The sequence below is a fragment of the Callithrix jacchus genome, chromosome 6 (assembly GCF_049354715.1).
Source record: "Callithrix jacchus isolate 240 chromosome 6, calJac240_pri, whole genome shotgun sequence".
Lineage (NCBI taxonomy): Eukaryota > Metazoa > Chordata > Mammalia > Primates > Cebidae > Callithrix > Callithrix jacchus.
Window position 1 is genome coordinate 4,828,398 of NC_133507.1, and position 25,048 is coordinate 4,853,445.

At 39.5% G+C, this 25,048-nt stretch overlaps 1 protein-coding gene, 1 non-coding gene and 2 pseudogenes across 51 annotated transcripts in view; all 4 read right to left on the reverse strand.

Moving 5' to 3' along the window:
• Positions 1-227: 227 nt before the first annotated feature.
• The window catches only part of LOC100894745 (uncharacterized), a 54,876-nt gene continuing 30,055 nt past the window's right edge, over positions 228-25,048 (reverse strand). For 19 of the 50 annotated variants that reach the window (XM_078375786.1, XM_078375795.1, XM_078375789.1 and 16 more), the window contains 11 exons: positions 22,931-23,039; positions 20,240-20,358; positions 14,170-14,281; positions 13,779-13,912; positions 12,202-12,313; positions 11,130-11,266; positions 9,880-9,993; positions 8,159-8,289; positions 3,117-3,222; positions 2,275-2,390; positions 228-1,590 (listed from right to left, as the gene is read on the reverse strand). The gene's annotated coding sequence lies outside the window, so the exon portion shown is untranslated. Of the gene's footprint in view, positions 1,591-2,274; positions 2,391-3,116; positions 3,223-8,158; positions 8,290-9,879; positions 10,055-11,129; positions 11,267-12,201; positions 12,314-13,778; positions 13,913-14,169; positions 14,282-20,239; positions 20,359-22,930; positions 23,040-25,048 lie in introns of all 50 variants that reach the window. The other 31 variants (XM_078375787.1, XM_078375799.1, XM_078375791.1 and 28 more) reach the window with 3 other exon arrangements.
• LOC118155109 (small nucleolar RNA SNORD116) lies at positions 10,826-10,908 on the reverse strand (annotated as a pseudogene).
• LOC118155111 (small nucleolar RNA SNORD116) lies at positions 13,461-13,558 on the reverse strand (annotated as a pseudogene).
• LOC118155110 (small nucleolar RNA SNORD116) lies at positions 19,920-20,011 on the reverse strand. The gene has a single exon (XR_004745334.1). It is a non-coding gene; the product is annotated as a small nucleolar RNA SNORD116 (small nucleolar RNA).

Consider the following 25,048-nt stretch of genomic DNA (forward strand, 5'->3'; position numbering starts at 1 on the left):
TGAGACAGGAGGCAGAAGAAGAGACACACAAATCCACAGAACAAAAATGGAGCCAGTCACAGATGAGTACAGCACATATGCGCAGGATGGCAGTACAGATAAATGGGGCAATTATTGGCAAATAATCGCAAGTAATGGCAAGTAACTTGGCAACTTTAAGATTTCAAAACAAAAAAATTTCTCATGATTTAAGAATTTGAATTAAAAAAACAACAAAAGAATTAGAATTTAACATAGGTGAAGGATTTTATGGACTCAGTATATATATTAATCTTTCCAAAAATGACATGAAACTCAGAAGCCATAAAAGCAAACATGGTTACACTTTGACATATAACAATCATACACATTCTTATAACAAAAACAAAGTTAAAAAGTGTGTAAAAAATAGCTATAATGGTTGACAATCCAAGTCTTATTTTCCAAAATAGTAAATGAGCTCTTTGAAATCTGGAAGAGACTAAATCCTCCTCCCACCCACAAAATCGGACATAAAGAAGAAATTAAAAAATACAGATGGCTAATAAACATGAAAAAATGACCAAACTCAAAAACAAAAGAAATACAATTCAAGACAATAGTTGGGTGATCACATTGGCAAAAATTTTAAATATTTATGAGATCCATTGTCTGTGAGGTTGTAGGAAAGCTGGCAATCTCATTCATTGCCATGTGAGGATAAAGTTGTTAACCACATTTTTTGAAGGCAATCTTGCAATAATTTTCAAAATAGGAAGTGTGCATATACTTAATCCCAGTAATTCAACTGATAATAATTTATTATGATATAATAGACAAATGCAAAATTATTTATATAGAGGGAGGTTCATTGCACAGAAATTTGGTGCTAACATAAATATCTATGAGTGAGAAATGCTTAAAACATTTAATTATATTTCATCTACAAAACATTCATGTCATCATTCAACAAATGACACAGATGTGTACGTATTACTGAAAAAGAAAAAGGCCACTGAGTAAGAGCTGTTAAATGAAAGGGGTAATTTGCAGAAAAATGTGTTACAATATGGCCACACTCCCGGATCCTTCCCCAAAATGGCTTGTGTGTTTGTGTGTGCATCTGTCCATTAAAGAATGCATGTAGCTCACTTAATAAAGGAAAACTATAGGGACAGAACTGGAAGAGAGGAGGGCATTTAATTTATATATTAATTATTTAAATATGCTTTGAATTTTTGAAAAAATCATGCAGAGTTTCTTTTTAATATATCTCTATTTTTCAGTTTACCGTGTGGCAAATGAAAATTGTAAATGTGTATTTATGGGAGTACTGAGCAATTCCACCATTTTGAGCATCTTGTGTAATATTATATCCTCTACTGAGGCTCCTGGGATTGAGTCAAGTGGCAGCAAGGGAAACAGTCACCATGCCCAAATTAAAGTCTCATCGATGACATCCCAACATGAGCATTTCTCAGTTAAGCATTTCTTATCTGCAGGAGGTATCCACTGCAACACAGGGAAGAGAGGAGACTCCATGCATAAGGAAGACTGTATCAGTGTTTTGGTGAAGCTGGCAGTAGAAGGAATGGCACCAATTCAACAACTCCACCTCTTTGTGGCCATCACCTGCAAGGACACAGTGGGGAAAAGTGGCAAAGGTGAGAAACATGTTTCCTGAGGAGTCATGGGGGTATGAAATCCCTCTTCAATCTTCCTCCTACATGTGCTGGAACAAATATACCCAGAGTGCACAGAGAAAACCTCATTTCTAGCAGCTGGTTCCATGATGAGATCAGAACAATGACACTGAAACTTCCTAATGTCAAGGATGCCAGATATTTGTGCTGCTTTTCCTCCTTCTGCTGGGCTAAAAAGTGACAGACACCAACAACCTCAGGTTTCGTGCCTGTCTCTTCCCTTCTGTTTCTTAAAGCTCTAGGTCATTCATTTATTTGGGCAGTTGTTTCAGACCAAACAGCTTGTCAACTTTCCAGTCTAACAGTTATGGAGAAGCTACTGTGCCTCCTGTGTACATCAATGTTCCAGCATCACAATGGATCAGGCCATGAGGAAGTTCAGTTTACTAGACGGGAGGAGTTAAGGAAATCCTTCCTATTAACAGTAAATGTACTGAGATGTAGAAAAAGCCACTAAGGTATATAAGAAAAGCTGCATCCCTTAACTCGTTGTGAAATCTTAGAATCAATTAGAATGCAATCACAGCATCAATCTTCATAAAATTACCACCTCGATTTCTACCCAAACATGGCTTCTCCTAGAAAGCAAGGACTATTTTAACTAACACCTTACCTTTAGCGGGTGGCCGAGGCAATGCACAGCTGAGGAGGCTCTTTGTCTGAGGGGGTGTTGGTTTAATAACTTGCTGATAACATTCACTCCCAGAAGAGTTCCCAGGAAGTCATGTTCTGAGGTGGGAAAAAAAAAAGAACCACCACTTCCAATGAAACAAGCAATGCAGCTGGAATCTGGAAATTTCTTCTCTGCTACTCTTTCATACTGATTTAATTTGGAATCTGCCCCTTACGTACACAGTTCTGAAATCATAGCCATCTAGTCCGTAACTACACATTTCAGTGTCAGCACACTGCGTCAGGGAACTTCTCTACTGCCCATTTCCAGATCTCACTAGGTCACCCGAATCCCACCAGGAGTTACATCTCTTTTTTTTTTAAATCATATCTTCTACTGCTTAGTCGGCCAGGTTATCTGCAAAATTACTCAAGACAACCTACTTATACATCTTTTTTCAGTGAAAGTTTGTTGAGAACCTGTTCTGTGGCAGGCAATCCACAAGGTGCTTGTGTCACAAAATAAATGAACTGAAAAATGATCTGAACATAAGAAATTAAAAATCCACTGGATGAATCAATCATACAAAGAAAGAGCTGAGACATAATGGTCTTAAAGTGGCAGATTCAGTTTTGGGCTCAGATTGCCGGGGAAGAGCTGTTGTGATCACCTGCCTTTCACTCCTAAGAATGGCATCCACCCTCAGTGGCTCTCAGATGGGTTTTCATGCTATTTAACCAGAACCAAATGTCATCAAACTCAAGAAGAGCAAGATCTATCAATTTCTTCCACCCTAGGCCCATTTCTTACAAACGTGCAGTTCTCTGCCCAGAAAGTCGTACCTGCAAGAGTGGCCAACAGACCACAGGTGGGCATGGAGAGCCAGTGACCGGGGAGTAAGTTGTCAGCTCATTCTCTGGAGTTTTCCTTAATTCATTCTCTTGCTTCCTGACAAGTCAATAAAGAAATTTAGTAATATTTATCACAATGTGGTAGCTTACAATTCTACCAAATAAATTTTACCAAATTCTATTTTCAAACATACTTTCCCCAACATAATATTAGCTAACATTTCTAAGACAGATATTTTATAAATGCTGTTTTTATCATATTTGAAAGTTAAGGCAAGGGCAAGAACAGTTTCCCTTCCCTTCTATCATCAACCAACATAAAAGAAAAAGAGAAACAACATTTTAAGAAAAAAAAATGCACATATAAACCTGCATCTATATGTTCATATAAACCACACATACACATATAAACACACACATATACACACACACACAATCTAATTTAACAACAAAATACTCAGGAAGTGTGGCCATCCTGTGCTGGGAAAAATGAATGCTGCTAAGCCCTTTGTGTGTCACATGCACAGACTTTAAATACACATTGCCCTCCTTTACCCTGTAAGGTCCAATGGACACAGAGAGTGGCCAGTAAAGCCCAAAGAAAGCTTCTAAGAATTTCACTAACAAAGGACATGTTTCTAGCTCAACAATTTTCACAAGACCATCTTTACAAAAAAATACACATTTCGATAATTTCTAACTGTCTGAAAAGGTTGGATTAAACTCAGTTACTCTTTTTTTTAAAATAGTGGTCTAAAATATGCCCCCAAACAATAACCTAGTGAAAGAGAATATTCACGTGCAATAATCCTAACCACCCTTCATTTAAAAGACATACATGAATAAAATATTTTGATCTATGATTTGGAAGAACGCGTGTAATACAAAATCATTTCAACAACGTCAATTTAACTTGAAAGTCTAGATATGATAAACTGATATGCCCATATTCAGAAGAACTTCCTAACTACACAGAGGCTTACACAAGATTTACTGATCTCGGCCTTGTTGACTACCTAAGAGATGAATGTAAAACTTCACATATCTCAACCTGATGTGATAATACTCTCTGAAGCCATCTGCAAAACACTGCAGCATAAATTTTACCAAATATATTTACAGATTTTCTTCAAATGTCCTGTCCCTATCAACCATTAAAATATCTAAATTGCAGATTCATGTAAAAAGTGTAAAGTTTTAACTTTACAAAAAAAGTTAAGCCAAAAACATACAATAGTTAAAACATGCATTTCTGAATAAAAACATACTGATATGAGGCTGTTTTCTTTAATTAATTTTGTTGCTGACGAGTTTATAAAAGAATTTAGAAATATTTATCACAATATGGTAGCTTACAATTCTATTTTCAAACATACTTTTCCCAAAATAATTTTAGCTAACATTTCTAAGACAGATACTTTATAAATGTTCTTCTTATCACTTCTACATCTTTTATTATAAATTAGCATACATGTAGCAGCACTAGATAATCTGTGTCCAGCAGAACTTTCTGTGGCAAAGGAAGTGTTATAATTCCATCTTACAATATCAATTATGTTGATAATACATGGTGTACAGTAACTTGAGAAAAATCACTAAATGGGTAAAGAGTGCAAACAGGGTGTTTCAGCCTGTGAATAACTGTGTTAGGGACAAGTTCCCATTCTATTTAATATAGCATCTTCAAGATAGAGAGCACCGTTTCAATTATTAGAAGAGATGTAAGATTAAAAGAAAGATGGTAATACTTACGGGTCCTGAGGGGTGCATGGAATGCCCGGAGTCCACACGCAGAGGTCAGGGAGCATGCGAGAGAGAGAGAGAAAGGGAAAGACAGAGAGACACAGAGAGAGAGAAAGAAAAAGAGACCCATGGGCCAATGCCCTTATTTGGTCAAGGGTATTATTCAAACAGGTTTTCTGCGGAGACTTTTAAGTGATGGGTTTAAAGCAAGCAGGCATGAGTTCCCTGAGGTCACACTGTGACTGGGAGGTGGACAATGGTTCTGAGGGGTGTGGTGATCAAAGGGCCAGTCAAGTAGATTGCATCAAGCTGTCCCATGGTGAAGTGGTCCAAAGGAGGCACTTGGATAAGGCAGATACCTGGACCAACCACACTGAGGAACTGGGAGGAGGTGTAGAACTGGAAACTGTGCAAAGGTTGTAAGCCTTGCTTCTGGTATAAGAAAGTTAAACTTATATTCAAGATTTGGATGCCGAGGCAACACAAATTTATAAGAATTCACTACACTCTTCCAATGCCCACACCCAACAGGACATACTGCTGAGGCCTCAGGGACATTCTCTTAATCACACATCTCATTCCAGCCTAATTTAATCTTTGTTCCCAAAAAGGAGAAACTGTTCAAACATTCTTGATACCCAGCACCTTTCTGCTACAAGCTAAGCAGAGAATCTCAAACATCCTAGAGTTTACAGAAATGAAAACCATGGAGGACTTACCGTATGATTAATGTTGATATATGATTTGATTACAAGATGCTTCCCAAAATAGACCAAATTATTGCCTAGCTAAAACAATTCCCCATGGCTACAAACATAGTTGTTTAATTTATTTTTACTGCTGGGTGCTGTGGCTCATGCCTGTAATCCCAGCACTTTGGGAGACCAAGGTGAGCAGATCACCTGAGGTCAGGAGTTTGAGACGAGCCTAACCAACACAACGAAACCCCGTCTCTACTAAAAACACAAAAATTACCCAGGTGTGGTGTGTGCCTGTAATTTCAGCTACTTGGGAGGCTGAGGCAGGAGAACTGCTTGAACCTGGGAGGTGGAGGTTGCAGTGAGCCAAGATCGCACCACTGCACTCCAGCCTGGACGACAGACCAAGACTCAGCCTCAAAAAATAAAAATTATTTTTACTACTCCTTGCAGAGCAGGGTAACCCATAGACAGCGTTCCCAGCGTAGCCCACAGATAAACTTAGAATGAGTGATGTTGCTACGGGATCTTCTGGAAACCTCACAGACATGATCACTGAGACCAATGAGAATCAAAATGTCCATGCTGTGCTATTGGGTACCTGCAACGAGAACTTTTTATTTCTTTAACCATTGGGTTCTATAAAGTCTGTTAATTTTCTTTTTTTTTTTGAGACGGAGTTTCGCTCTTGTTACCCAGGCTGGAGTGCAATGGCGCGATCTCGTCTCACTGTAACCTCCGCCTCCTGGGTTCAGGCAATTCTCCTGCCTCAGCCTCCCGAGTAGCTAGGATTACAGGCATGCGCCACCATGCCAACCTAATTTTTTGTATTTTTAGTAGAGACGGGGTTTCACCATGTTGACCAGGATGGTCTCCATCTCTTGACCTCGTGATCCACCCGCCTTGGCCTCCCAAAGTGCTGGGGTTACAGGCGTGAGCCGCCGCGTCCGGCAAGTGTGTTAATTGTCCAAATATTTTGTGACCTCCAAATTTATTTGTGTTGACTTCTAATTTAATTCCTCTATGGTCACACAACATACTCTAGAGGGTTTCAAACTTAAATTTGAGTACAGTTTTATAGCCTAACATGTACTCTATCCTGGAGAATGTTACAGGTATGCTTGAAAATAATTGTATTCTGTTGTTGGGTGGAGTTTTCTTTGTCTATCTATCATCTATCTCAGGTCAAACTGGTTGTGGAAGTACGTCATAACCTCAACGATGCCCGATGTAATTGACTCATCAGTGATTAAAAAGAGGGTATGAACAAAGGTTATTCTTGTTAAATTGCATGTTCATCCCCCAGTCATGTTGGTTTTCAGTTTATATAATTTGGGGCCGTGTTGTTAGTGCTGACATAATTATGATTGTTACATATTCCAGATTAATTAACCCTTCTATCATGAAATACTTTCTTCCTTTCTAGCAATACTCAAAGTCTCTTTTTCGCTAATGTTAGAATACCCACTTAGACTTTCCTCTGGATTCTCTGGTTATAGCGTTTTCCATCTTTTTACTTTCAAACTATGTGTATCTTTTGTTCTAAAGTGTCTTTTTTGTAGATAGTATATAGTTGCTCGTGTTTTCCTAAAAAAATGGAATCTCCTAATCTCTCTAAAAATTTAAATATAATTGCCATATGGCTCGGTTTATGTCTGTTATTTTCCTGTCTGTTTTCTATGTCTTATGTCTTATTGGTTCCACTGTTCATCCTTACCTGCCATCTTTTTTGTTAAATCTATTTTAATTCTTTGGTGGTTCTTTTAATATTTTTTGAATTATTTTCTTATTGGTGGTCCATGTGCTTATAAAATATACCTTAAATAATCACAACCTACCTGAGATTAACAGTAAATGTGTAACATTGCCTTTCATATTACTTGAAATCAATTTCAGAGAAGCCATTTGATTGCTCAGTTTGTCCAGATTTCCAAAAGACATTGAAGCCATCATCAATACAGTCATGTTTATAAAAGAAACCGTGAGCCCAAGATAGGAGACAGACACTCAACACTGAGGATTGTGTCACTCTTGGACACGATGACACCATGTTAAGTCATAGAGACAAGGATATAGGAACAATGAAACAGCCACATTGCTCACTACCATTATCATCGGAATTTATAATTCCCTAAGAAGAATATAGCAATCTCTGGACAAAATGCTTACTGTGAGAATTCCCACTGGCCTGTGAGCATGGAATGGTGTAATTATTTCTGATACTTTCTGCCATATTTCAAGGGGAATGTATAAACTCTTTCATATAACATCCACATTTTGGTCTACATGGAATTGTGGAAATAGAGTAAAAATACGGGAAGATGAGAGCGTACGTGTAAATTTGCCAAACATGCATAAGAAAGGAGGCTTCACTACGAATCTGCATATAAAATGTACTAATGTATTATTCTACCGGCATGTCTCTGATTGCGCAGAAACTCTAGGAGAGGAAGCGAGGCCTTGGATATTTTACCAGGTTATTAATGCCTTGCATTGTTTGAATTAACAGACTTTGTAAAAGCACTTCTAAGTTATTTAATAACACAACAAAAATAATATGGATATCACACGTATTAAAAATTGGAATGTTACCCTTGGAGTGCATTGTTTTGACCTTTCCTGGAGAAAGATGCTGGTGCAAATGACAAAAACAGTACTTCTTTGGTGTGCAGGTGAGAATTTCAAGCGGCAAAATGTTGTCTTCCACCAACATCACTTCCGACCTATAAAGGGGGAAATCAGGGCGCTCAGAAACAAAACATTCTAATGGTATATTTACTAACAAGAGGCTGGTTGCAAGGAACCCACCAGAGACGTGCACCGGACCATCTGTATGACAAGAACAATTAATACTCGGTCCTTGAAACAGGACAGTGTAGAACTCATCTTTTCTAAAACACTGGTCCCGAAGCTTCCTCAGCATACCCAACACAACATCATTCACTATGACTAGGCTCTCTCCTTACATTCATTAGAAACCCACTGAAGAGATATAAAAGTGGCCAGAAAAATCCACATTTTAAAAGGTTGGAAATTTAATCATTTCACCTCTAGGAATGTTTAAAGTAGCATGTAGCTGAAGACAGCACTTCCGTGCATACAAAATCACTCTCTCAGCTGATGAGAAAAACAAAAATCAAAGAAACTGATTAAATCCTAGTGACTGCTTGGCAAGCAAATTACATTATGCAGTGAAGACGACACGTGTAATAGCTATTTTTCAATTTTCAAATACTAGTTTCATTTCATAGAGAAACGAAAAGTGAAAACTTTCTATAAAAGGGACCTCGAGCCTGAGATGTATGGCAGATTCTGAGCACTCATCTTTCTGTCACCCGGGGACTTGCCAACCCACAGTATTAAATTACAAAGACCAGCATCACAGCTTGGATTCTGACCATCTCATTGCCCTCAAGAGCAAGCGTCATAATGTAGGAGATTATTGCAGCTCCGATGCAAGGGCAGGTATAGCTATTTCCTGCACTGTCACGTCCCAAGTGCTGACTTGCCAGGGTCTGTTTACTACCAACAGATTTATGTACCCAATCAAGAATTCAGAGTTGCAACTTCACCTCCAAACTGGGTATCTACAGATCACTGTCCAATTCAGCTTCTCTAGTGCATGGAAGCTGGTTAGTTTTCCAGTACCACAGTCCTTGCTGGGACCACACAGCTGAACAAACCGAACTCTCCTTCCATATAGTTTGCTTAGGTCAGAAAACTGTGCTGGGCCTCATGTTCAGAGAAGGTATTATTTAACTCATTGCTTTCCCAGATTTTCAACAAGATCAATTATTATTACTGTTATCACTGATATATGCAAACTTCTAAACAAGGGGCACTGTTTACCTCAGAAACATGAAAGAAAACGAGCACTGTGGAGTAAACTTCTCTGGGACACACTGATGCACCTATTAAGTCATGGAAACCAGCTCCCTACACAGACCCAGGCTCCATGTTGCCCAGCACAGACAGTGCCTTATGGAGTATTACATAATCCCTAAAAAAGGGCAATATTTTAGCGAAAAAATACTTAGCGACCTGACCTGGCCCGTGAGGATGTTATGTATGGTTAATATCAATTATACTAATATAACTCGACTAGGACGTTTTTGATATTATTGAAAAGGAAGGAAGTAAAAAAAAAAAAAAAAAAGGAAACAAAGGATAATGAAAGCCTTGGATGATTTACCAGATAATTAATGCCTCACACTGCTATTAACAGATCTTCACAAAACCAATTATCAACTTGACTACAGAAAACAATATAAAAGAAGCCATAAAAAGTAATTTTATTCAACCCTGGATGTTACCTTTGGAGTGCATCCTTTTGTTCTGCCTGGGGAATGGAATAGGTAAGAATGCCAAAATCAGCATTTCTTTGGGACGCAGTGAGAATTCCATGCAATTCCAAAATCACTTCCATTCTGCAAGGTACAGGGAACGTCAGAGGAGTTCTGAGACAAAAGCTTCCCAAATGAATGATTCCTGGTAACAGTTTGTAATTAGCCACAGTCACTTGACTGCCCACATAACTAGAGAATCTGCTTGTTGCTTAGAACAGGGTTAGTATAGAAAATCAGCCCCCTGAGGATTACTAACATTAAAATCTCTCCTAAAATACACAATGACTCAGTGAAAGAATATAGCTGTTAGCCAACAATGTCTACTTAAATTCCTAGAATTAGAAATTTCATAATTTCACATTAAAATATTTAATGAAGCATCTAATTTAATCCATCATCTAATGTTTAAAAACCTGCTTCCTGAGTGACAGGAAAAAGAAAAATATTGTTCTAATCCTTGAAACTGGGTTAGCAAGCAAATTACAGCATGCAATGACATAATATGAATACAACCTACTCTTCAATTTTTCAAATATTTCTTTTAGTGAAAAAGTAAGTAACAAGCCAAGACTAATAATTTCTTTCTAATTGACTAAATTGTATACCTACACATCCTGGTCCTCACTAAGAATATTGCGGCATCTACAAAAACAGTGTGAATGGTTCGAGTGCTGGCACAGCCATTTCCACAACCTAAACTCCTCTGACGCTGCTGCCCCAGAGTCTGAGTTCTAGGTGTCTGAATGCTGCCAGCCATGCATTCAAATCATTGTCATGTAATACCCAAAGATGCACTTCATCTGCTCTGACAGATGCGAGTGAGTTAGTTTTCCAGTTCCACAGGCCTTTTTGGTACCAGATGCTGACCCAACTGAATGCATCCCATGTGTTTGCCTGGTATGGTCCCTGTGCTGGACCTCAGCTCAAAGAAGTGTCTTGGTCACTCATTTTGTTCAGATTTCCAAGGTTTCCATTTTTTTAAGTCATCATCGATCCAGGCACATTTATAAAAGGGACCTTGAGCCTGAGATATATGGCAAATACTAAGCACTCATCTTTCCGTCACTCGCCAACCCACAGTATTAAATTACAAAGACCGGCATCACAGCCAGTGAACAGACCTATGGCTGACTAGCACAGCCAGGGTCTCCTTGTCATTAGAGTGTCATGACTCCCCGTAAGAAGAATGTCGGGTGCTTTCAGGACAAAATGCTTACCAATATTAGAATTCCCCTAGCCCTTGAGAATGGGGGGGGGGGGCAGAATGATTTCCATTACTTTCCTTCACGTCACACCTCAAGTAGAAGGAATAAACTCTTTTATATAAAATCTAGTTCTTGTTCCACATTCACCTCTGAAAACAGAAAAAAATATAGAAAAAGAAAAAGTGTAAATGTGTATTTGCCAACCATGCAAATGGTATATAAATATAACAGGTTTATTATGCACAAGTATATAAAATATACTAAATTAAATCTCCACTAGGGTGTCCTAATGCTATTAGAAAGCAGAGGAAATATAAAAGTACTAGAAGACAAAAGAGACAGAAACCTCAGATGACTAACCAAATTAGTAGGGCTCACATCATTTGGATTAACAGACTACTTGAAAAACCAATTATACGGGCCGGGTGCGGTGGCTCACGCCTGTAATCCCAGCACTTTGGGAGGCCGAGGCGGGTGGATCACGAGGTCAAGAGATGGAGACCATCCTGGTCAACATGGTGAAACCCCGTCTCTACTAAAAATATAAAAAATTAGCTGGGCATGGTGGTGCATGCCTGTAATCCCAGCTACTCAGGAGGCTGAGGCGGGAGAATTGCCTGAACCCAGGAGGCAGAGGTTGTGGTGAGCCAAAATCGCGCCATTGCACTTCAGCCTGGGAAACGAGAGCGAAACTTGGTCTCAAAAAAAAAAAAAGAAAAACCAATTATAATCTTACTTGCTAAAATAGAATAATAGAAATAACCCAGGAAAAATGCACTTGCTAAAAATTGCAAAATTACCTCTGAAGTGCATTGTTCTTATTGCCAGACAAGGAATTTGGTACATCTGACAAAATAAGCAGGTTAGTGGAGCAGCAGTTACAATGTATAACTCTTGGAAAGGTTTTAAATGTTATTCAAAGTACAGAGAAGAAAACATCTTAAAAATAAAGGAAACTGATGCTTCAGACAGCTCATCAGGTTAATAATTCCTAATAGTCTGTATTAACCCATTATTCACAAAACCAAATGACTTGACAGTTGTAAAAATAATAAAAATAAATTTACTGAAAATCAGATACTACCTCAGGAGTGTGTTGTTCTGTTTCTTCCCAAATTAGTTAGCTGGTACAAATGACAAAATTATCCCCTCACTGGTTCACTGGTAAAATTTCATCGAATTATAACTCACCCAATCTACAAAGTGTAGCAGAAATTAGGGAAGTTATATAACAAAATGTGTCAAATGGAATATTTAGTCACAAGCAAATATAAGAACTCACACTAGACATTCGCTAGACCATCCAAAGAATGACAAGAAAAATTATTCTTCCATCTTTGGCCACTACAAAATATAAATTTTTATCTGAGACATTAGTCTCAAAGCTTCCCTGGCATGCCCAAAGTCATTTATTACAATGAGGATACCTCTTGAAACACAATGGAAACCTTTGAGGATGTGTAAATATAGCCAATGAAATCTATGTAAAAAAGAATCTGAAATATAATCTAAATTTATTTGAGGCAGCATACAGTTGAAGCCAGCAAAACAGTGGTTTGCTTTTTGATAAGAAAAACTAAAATCAAAAAAACAAGTGTTACAATCCTAGTGGCTGAATTGGCAAGAAAATTAAAATACACTAGAATATTCTACATAGAATAACCTTTTTTCAATTTCCATGTAATTTTTTGACTTAACGGAAAATAAAAGTAAGACCAGGAGCAGTGGCTCACGCCTGTAATCCCAGCACTTTGGGAGGCCAAGACGAGTGGATCACCTGAGGTTGAGAGTTGAGACCACCCTGGCCAACGTGGTGAAACTCTGTCTCTACTAAAAATATGAAAATTATCCAGGCATGGTGGCATCCCAGGCTACCTGGTAACTTGAGGTGGGAGACTCTTTTGAACCTGGGGGGTAAAGGTTGCAGTGAGCCAAGATCATACAACGGCACTTCAGCCTGGGCAACAGAGTGAGATGTAATCTCAGAAAAAAAGAAAAGGAAAATCTCATCATATCTTGGATTTGGATGTTGACCCTCTCTCATCACCCTCAAGAGACTGATCATCAACCAGAAAATTCTGCGAGCTCAGACAAATGTGTGAATGGCTCAAGGGCAGGCACGATAATGTCCATGAGTCTCACTATGCCCTGGTTCCCAGGGTCTATGAACTGCTTCTATAAATGCTGCCAACCAAGTACAGAGTTGCTATGTCAAAAAACAGCTGGATATTTACAGACCTGAGAATAATTCGTTTGCTCTAACATATGCGGGTCAGTTCATTTTCCAGTAACCCAATCCCTGTGAACTCCCTCCACATGTCTGCCTCAAATAGTCCCAGTGCTGGACCTCAGCTCACAGAAGTGGCACAAAAATGATTTGGTCACTCATTTTGTTCAGATTCCGACGAAATCCATTTTTTCTTAATAGTCATCATCGATCCAGGCACATTTTTAAAAGGGACCTTGAGTCTGAGTTCCGTGGCAGACACTGAGCAGATCCGTTGCTCTGGGACACACTGACCCACGCTATGCAATCATGGAGAGCAGCATCACAGTCAATGACCAGCCCACAATGGACTAGCACAGTCAGGGTCTCATGGTCACCTGAGTGTTATAATTCCCCAAGAGGACATGTTGGTATGCTCAGGACAAAAGGCTTACCAGTATTAGAGTTCCCACTGGCCCTTGAGGATGGGAGGGCAGCATTATTCCCAATACTTTCTTTCCTGCTTGTCTTGCCTCAAGGGGAAGGATAAATTCATCCATATGAAACCCAGTTCTTGGTCTATGTTGTTCTGCAGGACGAGAGTATGTATATGAGAATCTGAGAAGTACACATGGACATTTTTTAGCCTTGCGTAAGACAGGATGTTTCATGTTATTCCAAGTAGAGAAAAGCATAAAATAAGAAAGGAGATTGATGCCTTAGCTCATAGAATATTAATGTCTGAAACTGTTAGTATTAACCAACTCTTTAGAAACCTAAATTCTTAATTACTTAAAAAAATAAAAAGGCGTCACAAAAATAAATCCACTAAAAATTGGACGTTACCTTAGCTGTGCATTGGAGTGCTCCCTCACAGCTGTGTTAGCTGGTACAAATGTCCAAATCAGCACTTTGCTGGTTTGGCAATGAACTTCCATGGAATTCTGTCTTATCTAATCTACAGGGCACAGGGAAAATTAGGAAAGTTGTGAAACAAAATTTGGTTAACGGACTTCCTTTGTAACAAGCAGTTACAGGAATTCACATTAGATGCTCATTGGACCATCTGTATAAGAAGAACAATTATGCTCACATCTTTGATGGAAATTGTATGGAAATAATGTTTTCTAAAACATTTGTCCCAAAGTTCCTCCAGCACGTACCCTTCAAAACAACTATTTTTTTTTTTTGAGACAGAGTTTCACTCCTGCTGCCCAGGGTGGAGTGAAATGGTGTGATCTCGGCTCACTCCAACCTCTGCCTCTTGGGTTCAAGCAATTCTCCTGCCTCAGCCTCCTGAGTATCTGGGATTACAGGAATGTGCCACCATGCCCAGCTAATTTTGTATTTTTAGTAGAGACAGAATCTTTCCATGTTGGTGAGACTGGTCTCGAACACCTGACCTCAAGTGATCCACCCATCTTGGCCTCCCCAAGTACGGGCTTCACAGGAACGAACCAACGCATCCAGCCACGTTACAACTTTTAATTAATTAATACAGTGGTCACCCATGGAGGACATATGAAAGTAGCCAATGAAATTCCTGTAAAAATCCAAGACTTTGAAATACACTCGCATCACTTCTAAAAACGTGTGCTCCAGCACGTAGTTGGAACTAGCACTGAGGCATGTAACAGCTTGCTTGGTTGGCGGAGAAGCAAAAAGAAACAACTCTTTGAGTCCTCCTGACGGGGTTGGCAATCAAATGAAAATATACAGGATTTCACATGAGATATTGACTATTTAATTTCCATGTAATTATTTCACTAAAAAGAAAATGAGAAGTGACAAAACCCACCATCAAAGAGGTGGGACTAGGCTTCACGTTTCAACAAAAAAACACGGGAAGCCTAAGTAACAATGGGACAGTGTTCTTGATCACCCAGCAGCCTCTCCAGGTCACCGGAAGAGGTGGGCCTAACCTCCCAGTGTAAACAAAAAGACACAGGAAGCTTACCTAGTAACCTGAAGGAGTCCCTAGAAACACAGTAGCACCTAGACAGGCAGACAAGCAACCTCATCAGGCAGCTCCCTGAGATCACAGCCAGGTAAATCCACGAAGAAGGGAAAAAAAAAAACAGCGCAAAGACAATGAAACCATCAAAGACCAGAATATCTGTTCTCCTTCAAGGGATCACAACTCCTCAACACAGGAACCCAACATGACTGAGAAAGAGTGCAACAAATTGACAGAAACAGGCTTCAGAAGGTGGATAATAACAAACTTTTCTGAGCTAAAGGAACAAGTTCTAACTCAATGCAAAGAAACTAAAAACCTTGAAAAAAGGTAAGATAAAATGCTAACTAGAATAAGCAGCTTAGAGAAGAACATAAATGACTTGATGGAGTTGAAAAAAACAGCACTAGAACCATGTGAAGCAAACACAAGTTTAACAGCCGAATCGATCAAGCTGAAGAAAGGATATCAGAAATTGAAGATCAACTCAATGAAATAAAAAGAGAAGGCAAAACAAGAGAAAAAAGAGTGAAAAGAAACGAACAAAGCCCCCAAGAAATATGGGATTATGTGAAAAGACCTAATCTACATTCGATCGGTGTAACTAAATATGACAGGGAGAATGAATCCAAGCTGGAAAACACGCTCCAGAATATTATCCAGGAGAACTTCCCAAGCCTAGCAAGGCAGTCCAACATTAAAATCCAAGAAATACAGAGAACTCCACAAAGATATTCCTCAGGAAGAGCAACCCCAAGGCACGTAATTGTCAGATTCACCAGGGTTGAAATGAAGGAAAAAATGCTAAGGGCAGCCACAGAGAAAGCTCAGGTCACCCACAGATGGAAGCCAATCAAACTCACAGCAGATCTCTTGGCAGAAACCCTACAAGCCAGAAGAGAGTGGGGGCCAATATTCAACATGCTTAAAGAAAACAAAAGGACGAGTTCCATTTCCTTTGTAGGGACTTGGATGAATCTGGAAACCATCATTCTCGGCAAACTGAAACAAGAAGAGAAAACCAAATGTCGCATGTTCTCACTCATAGGTGGGTGTTGAACAATGAGAACATGTGGACCTAGGGAGAGGGGCATCACACACTAGGGGCTGTTGTGGGGGGGGCGGTCAGAGGAGGGACAGAGTGGGATGGGAAGTGTGTGGAGGGATAACATGGGGAGAAATGCTGGATATAGTTTGCACCTATGCAGCAACCCTACATGACCTGCACATGTACCCCAGAACCTAAAGTAAAATAAACAAATAAATGAATAAATAAGAAAAGAACTTTCAACCCAGAATCTCATATCGAGCCAAACTAAGCTTCATAAGTGAAGGAGAAATAAAATCCTTTACGGACAAGCAATTACTGAGATTTCATCACCACCAGACCTGCCCTACAAGAGCTCCTGAAAGAAACACTAAGCACAGAAAGGAATAAGTACCAGTCACTGCAAAAGCACACCAAATGGCAAAGACCAAAAATGGAGTGAAGAAAATGAGTCAACTAAAGCACAAGAAAACCAGCCAGTAACAAAATGGCAGGATCAAATTCACACATAACAATACTAACATTGAATGTAAATGGCCTAAACGCCCCAATCAAAAGACACAGACTGGCAAACTGGATAAAAAGTCAAACCCATCAGTGTGCTGTATTCAGGAAACCCATCTCACATACAAAGATACACAGAGACTCAAAATAAAGGGATGGAAGATTTACCAAGCAAATAGAGAACAAAAAAAAAAAATAGGAGGGGTTACAATCCTCGTCTCTGATAAAACAGACTTCAAACCAACAAACATCAAAAGAGACAAAGAAGGACATTATATAATGGTAAAAGGATCAATCCAACAAGAAGAGCTAACTGTCCTAAATACATATGCACCTAACACAGGAGCACCCAGATAGCCAAAACAAGTTCTTAATGACCTAAAATGGGATTTAGACTCCCACACAATAATAGCGGGAGACTGCAACACTCCACTGTCAGTATTAGATCAACGAGACAGAAAATTAACAAGGATATCCAGGACTTGAATACAGAGCTGGACCAAGCAGACCTAAGAGACATTTCCAGAACACTCCACCCGAAATCCACAGAATATACATTTTTCTCAGCACTACATCACACTTACTCAAAAATTGACCAGATAATTGGAAGCAAATCACTCCTCAGCAAATGCAAAAGAACAGAAATCATAACAGTCTATGAGACCACAGCACAATCAGATTAGAACTCAGGATTAAGAAACACACTCAAACCTGAACAACCACTTGGAGACTGAACGACTTGCTTCTGAGTGTTGACTGGACAAACAATGAAATGAAGGCAGAAATAAACTGGTTTTTTGAAACCAATTAGAATGAAGACACAACTTACCAGAATCTCTAGGACACCTTTAAAACAGTGTTGAGAGGGAAATTTATAGCAATAAATGCCCACGTAAGAAACAAGGAAAGATCTAAAATTGGCACCCTATCATCAAAATTGAAAGAGCTAGAGGAGGCAGATTAAAAAAACTCAAAAGCTAACAGAAGATAAGAAATAACTAAGATCAGAGCCAAACTGAAGGAGACAGAGACACAAAAAACCCTTCAAAAAAAAAAAATCAGTAAATCCAGGAGCTGGTTTTCTGAAAAGACCAACAAAATAGACCACTGGCCAGACTAATAAAAAAGAAAAGAGAGAAGAATCAAATAGATGCAATAAAAAAAGACAAAGGCAATATCGCCATTGATCCCACAGAAATGCAAATTACCATCAGAGATTACTACAAACGGCTCTATGCACATAAACCAGTAAACCAGGAAGAAATGGATAAATTCCTGGACACTTGTACTCTACCAAGACTAAACCAGGAGGAAGTTGAAACTCTGAATAGACCAATAACAAGGGCTGAAGTTGAGACAGCAATCAATGGCCTATCAACCAAAAAAAGTACAGGTCCAGACTGGTTTTCAGCCGAATTCTACCAGACATACAAAGAGGAGCTGGTTCCATTCCTTCAGAAAGTATATCAAACAGTACAAAAAGAGGGAATCCTCCCTAACTTATTTTATGACACCATCATCATCCTGATACCAAAACCTGGCAGAGCCTCAACTAAAAAAGAAAACTTCAGGCCAACATCCATGATGAACATCGACGCAAAAACCTTCAATAAAATACTGGCAAACTGAATGCAACAGCACATCAAAAAGCTTATTCATCACGATCAAGGAGGCTTCATCTTGGGGATGCAAGGCTGGTTCAACATACTCCAGTCCATAAACGTAATCCATCACATAAACAGAACCAAAGACAAAATCACAAGATTATCTCAATAGATGCAGAGAAAGCCTTTGACAAAATTTAACAGCCCTTTATGCTAAAAACTCTCAATAAACTAGGTATTGACAGAACATATCATAAAATGATATAAGCTACTTATGAGAAACCTACAGTCAATATCATACTGAACAGGCAAAAGCTGGAAGAATTCCCTTTGAAATCAGGTACTAGATAAGAATACCCTCTCTCACCACTCCTATTCAGTATCCTATTAGAAGTTCTAGCCAGAGCAACAGATGCTGGAGAGGATGTGGAGAAATAGGAACACTCTTACACTGTTGGTAGGAGTGCAATTTAGTGCAACCATTGTGGAAGACAGTGTGGCAATTTCTCAAGGATCTAGAAACAGAAATTTCATCTGACCCAGCAATCCCGTTACTGGGAATATACCCAAAGAACTATAAATCATTCTACTATAAAGACACATGCACATGTATGTTCATTGCAGCACTGTGTACAATAGAAAAGACCCGGAACCAACCCAAATGCCCATCAATCATAGACTGGACAAAGAAAATGTGGCACATATACATCATGGAATACTATGCAGCCATAAAAAATGACGAGTTTGTGTCCTTTGCAGGGACTTGGATGAATTTGGAAACCATCATTCTCAGCAAACTGACACAAGAACACAAAACCAAACACCACATGTTCTCATTCATAGGTGGGTGTTGAACAATGAGAACACAAGGACTCAGGGAGAAGAGCATCACACACTGGGGGCAGGGGAGGGACAACGGAGGGTAACATGGGGAGGGATAACATGGGGACAAATGCCGCATATAGTCAAAAGGGGAAAAGAGGCAGCAAACTACCTGGTTATGTATGCACCTATGCAACAACCCTGCATGACCTGCATATGTACCCCAGAATCTAAAGTAAAATATATTTAAAAAAGGAAGAACATCACGAATTTGAAAAAAAAAAAAAAGGAAAATGAGAAGTAAAAACCTGTCATATTTTTGAATGCTGGTATCTCTTTGCCATCAAGTGACAAATCATCAACCTAGAACATGCTGGGCACTCACACAAGTGTCTGAATGGCTTGTGGGTCCGCACAATGATCTCCTGTAAACCCCGTAGTTTCTGTGCTGGCTCCCATGCCTGGTAGTGTGTAAATGCTACCAGCCAAGCACGTGAAGAGTCTCGATCTTACCTTCAACTACACATTGATAGGTCACTGTCCAATAATTTCCTCTACTGTATGAGAGCTCGTTCGTTTTCTAATTCCACAGGCCATTTTGGTACCAGTACTGATCAAACTGAATGACCTCCATGTGTTTGTCTGGCATGGCCCCTGTGCTGGACCTCAGCTCACAGAAGTGGCACAGAAGTGGTTTGGTCACTCATTTTGTTCAGATTCCAATGAGATCCATTTTTAAGTCATCATCGATCCAGGCACACTTATAAAAGGGACCTTGAGCCTGAGACATGTGGCAGACACTGAGCACACAGCTATCTGTCACATTTGGAGACACTGGCCCACACTAGTCAATCACATGGGGACCCGCATCACAGTCAATGAGCAGCCCATGGCTGACTAGCACAGCCAGGGTCTCATGGTCACTGCAATGTCATGATGCCCTAAGAGGAAATGCTGGTGTTCTCGGGATAAAATGCTTACCAGTATCAAGCATTTTGAGGTTTTGACGTCAGACGTATTCATATTACACTCCATTCTGTCACTTCTTGAGGTAGACAAAATAACTTTCATATAAAAATCTTTGCTGGTTCCACGCTAAACTATAAGAATAGAGAAAAGGTGAGCAAAGATGTGTAACACAGACATTCATTATTTGAATGGCCTGGGGGTGCCCACGCTGTAGGCTTTCTCACATGCATAGCTTCATTGTTTCCTGTGCTGAAGAACCCTTTCCCATACTTCACGAGGCTACTGACTGACTGACCCAGGTTATCCCATATGCCGGAGCTGCCTAACCTAAGATACTCTCATCATTCTTACGGTCCAGAGTCTCCACCCTCTACACAGACCCGGCATCTCAGAGTAGAGAAAACCCTTCACCATCCCAGGAAGTACGAGTAGGTACTAGTTGGAAGCCCAGTAACATCAGATAAGCTAAGTGATCAAAACATACCCCACCTCACCTCTGATAGCTAGGTTGCCTGCAAAAAACATGGCCTACAAAAGCAGGACAGGAATTAAACCTAAACAAGGAGCATGCCTGCTAAAATAAAACATTTGAATAGATTAAGATTCCCCTAACGTAAAAAGGAAAAAAATGCAGGATAAACTAAAACATCGCCCATCTAATGAGAACTGGAAGAATCACAATTGGAAGGAAAATCATAAGGAGGATAAGTAAAGACGGTTAGCCAAGCCAACCTCGAGGTTAGCCAAATATTGTGGTTATTGGGTAAGAAGCTAGAAACAGTCAAGGCAAAAATGCCTTCGCAATTAATCATTAAGCTTCTTGAAGAAGAGTAAAAACTAGAAATCTCAGAGAGGTAGAAGTTTTTTTTTTTTTTTAAAGAACCAAGTGACAAAATGGAACTGAAAAATTAAAAAATAATAGAGTAGTAATTTAGCATAGAACAATGAAATTTAGCCAATTTGGACCTGAAAGAAAATACTCTTAAAAAAAAAAAAAAAAAAAACCAACAGTTTCATGGACCTGTGTGTGACACAAGGACGTTGACTGAAATTAATTATAATGTTCTTTTTTTTTTTTTTTTTTTTTTTTTTGAGAAACAGAGTCTCTGTCAGCCAGGCTGGGGTGCAGGTGCAGGTGCAGTGACGTGATCTTAGCTTGCTGCAATCTTCATCTCCCAGGTTCAGGTGATTCTCCTGCCTCAGCATCCTGAGTAACTGGGACTACAGATGCATGACACCATGTCTGGCCAATTTTTTATTTTTGGTAGAGATGGGGTTTTGCGATGTTTGGCCAGGCTGGTCTCAAACTGTTGACCTCAGGTGATCCACATGCTTCAGAGGCTGAGGCAGGAGAATCACTTAAACCTGGGAGGTCAAGGCTGTAATGAGCCAAGATTGCATCACTGCAGTACAGCCTGGGAGACAGAGCAAGATTCTATCTCAAAAATATGATAATTATTTTCAACATCAGCTCTCTGTGTCACACACAGGTTCATGAGGCTATGTTCAGTTTCTTTCAGAGTATTTTTCAGAGCAAGACTTCATCTAAAAAAAATAATAAAGAAGTAAAAGAAGGTGTGATGAAAATGTCACACAAAATAGGGGATACCAATAAAAAGATAGGTATTTTTTAAAAGAACCAAATGAAAATGTTACCTATAAGAAACTGACTAAGGACATAGGTTAAAAATTAAAAGAAGAGGAAGACATACAAGTAGAATCAAAAGGCTAACATGTTTACAGTAATTACCAGGCAAAACAGCCTTCAAAACAATATATCAGGAATTAAGAGAGAGACTACAAAAGAATCGAAGTAATTGATCACAAAAACGTAACAATACTACATATGTATGTACCTAAAACAAGATCTACAAAATATACAAAGCAGAAACCAATAAAATTAAAAGAGCAAATAGGAATTAGATAACATCAACATCACAATCACACAATTTGATTTTTTTTTGCTGGGGGACAGAGTCTCGCTCTGTCACTCAGGCAATCTCTGCCTCCTAGGTTCAGGCGGTTCTCCTGAGTCTCCTGCCTCAGCCTCCCAAGTAGCTGGGATTACAGGCGTCTGCCACCATGACTGGCTAATTTTTTGTATTTTTAGCAGAGACAGGGTTTCACCATGTTGGCCAGGCTGGTCTTGAATGCCTGACCTCAAGGGATCCACCTGCTTTGGCCTCCCAAAGGGCTGGGATTATAGGTGTAAGCCAACACACCTGGCCCCAGTTTGATTTTCCTGGCATTAAAGGAGCCGTACAACGTAACAGAAGAATGTGTACTCTTTTATTATGCACATGAGAGCATTAATAAAGACGGACTTATTGTGGACAAAAAAGATAATGTTACTAAAGCTAACCTAAATGCATTTTTATCAAATATCTAATATGGACATCACAATATAAATTAGTAAAACACCTGAAAATACAATAATACTGAAAGTAAAACAATGCATTCTAAGTAACTCCTAGGTTGGTGAAGATTTCACAAGGGAAACTAGAGAACACTTGGAAAAGAATTAAAATAAACATAAAAACATTTGTTGTTTCCATGTAGACACTCTGCTAGCACTAGTAAAAGAAAGCCATAAAGAAAATTCACATGCCATGAAGAACGTAAGTACAACTTCCTTCTGCATGTAGAGACACATTTTAGAAAAAAAGAATACTTAAAAACATGGGCAGTCCAGTTGCTTCTTACCAGCTCGATGGCTTATTTATCCAAAGCACTCTCTCACATCTTCAAGTGTGAATGAAAACGTAAATCTTCTATAAATCCATATTTGCGTGAGTTTTCATGGCAACCACACCTGTGAAGGGTACAGGAAGCACATGTCCCCTTAATTATGGACGCAGGCATTGGTCAACAATCATGAAGCCATGTTGTTTTGTATAATACACGTTACGCCTTTAACGGAATTAATAACATTTAAAATAGAAACCGTTTTCACTTCACTCGGAAAAAAACTTTAGCATAAAATTCTCTGATTTCAATCTCAGCAAACGTGCAGAGTATCAATCCATTTCAAAAAAGCTCACACCTGTAATCTGAGCACTGTGGGAGGCTGAGGCAGAATAATCCCTTGAAGCCAGGAGTTCAAGACCACCCTTGGCAACAACAAGAGACACTGTCTGTACAAAATTGTTTTCTGAAAATTTATCCAGGCATAGTGGCCTGCGCCTGTAGTTCCAGCTATGCAGAAGGCTAAGGAGGGAGCACAGCTTGGAACCAGGAGTTCGAGACTGTGGTGAGCTGTAATTGTACTACTGTACTCCAGTCGGGGTGACAGAGTGAGACCCTGTCTGAAAAAAGAAGAAAACAAAACAAACAAAAAAAAAAGGGATGGCAACTTTGACTAACCGCAGGAAACAGAGATTGCCACGGACCCCTGGCCTAGAAGACACTGCTTCTCACGGGTGCTACCTGACAGTCTGTGTACATTCGTTCTCACAACAGATCTGACAAGAGCATCCACCTCGTGTCTTGGAGCTATCAAAGTGGAATGCACTGGACCAATGCAAAATTACCAGATAATAAAATTTCTGCAAAAAACATGCAGTACCTCCAGGCATGGACACCAGGCAGGAACAGCGGCAATTCAACTGGAGTGGAGAAGCCTGACTCAAATGACTTAACTGTTCCCCACCATTTAACGGGTACACTGGCGAGTCCAAAGGAGAACGGTAAAGCTGTATGCAGAACACTGCAGAATAACAATCTTGAAGTACGGGCGCACTTCTGCTTTTCCCTTTCATTATCACAATCAGCAAACAGAAGATGTCAGAGGAAAACTTTTACCTGCACCCATGTTTCTGCAAGTACCATCATCACTCCTGGCATAGAAGAACCTCGAAAGCAAACACAAATCCTACTGAAATTGCCACTACTAGAGTGGTGAAAAGCCAAAGACCTTCACTGGCACTCAAAATGTGTACTCTGAGGAACCAAAACATTATGTGTCACAACATGTTATTTCTAGATGTCACTCCAAACTGATTAACCCTGTCATTAAAACAAACAGAACACCAACTAAAAACCAAGGAGGCTTTGACGCACTGGCAGCCATGTATTTTTTTTTTTTTTTGGAGACAGAGTGTTGCTCTGTCACCCAGGCTGGAGAGTAGTGGTATTCTGCCTCCTGGGTTCAAGCAATTCTCCTGCCTCAGCCTCCTGAGTAGCTGGAACTACAGGTGTGTGCAGCCACACGTGGCTTAATTTTTGTAGTTGTAGTAGAGATGGGGTTTCTCATTTTGGCCAGGATGGTCTTGATCTCCTGACCTCATGATTCACCTTCCTTGGCCTCCCAAAGTGCTGAGAATTACAGGCATGAGCCACCGCACCCAGCTGGCAGTCACAGATTTTACAATGGAAATAAAATCTCATGTTTTGCTCACTGAAATGCGCTGAACACAATTGATAAATCAAACCATCACAAAAAGTGTGTGAGATAGCTATACAGGTGAAAACAAGGATTTGATCTCCCAGAATAGTGGCACACAAACAACTATGGTAGGACAGAAGTCAGTCTAGATATGAAACACTACACCCCGAATTAGCTGTGAAGGGTAAGGCTGCACCAGTGGTTTACCTACGCCTCTCTGGAAAACACAACCATCCTGGAAACTGAAGCATGTCTTCTAGGCTCCATTTTCAGACACTTTAACATAAACCATGGAAAAACTGAAAGCTACAGAAAAATAAGCCAACAAACAACAGATAAAGCCAACTATGTATTATACAAATAATTAGCGTAACTGGAAATTCTTCTGGCTTTACCAGTACAATCTTTTGGGTTATCCCTCCAGAGATAAACAAAAA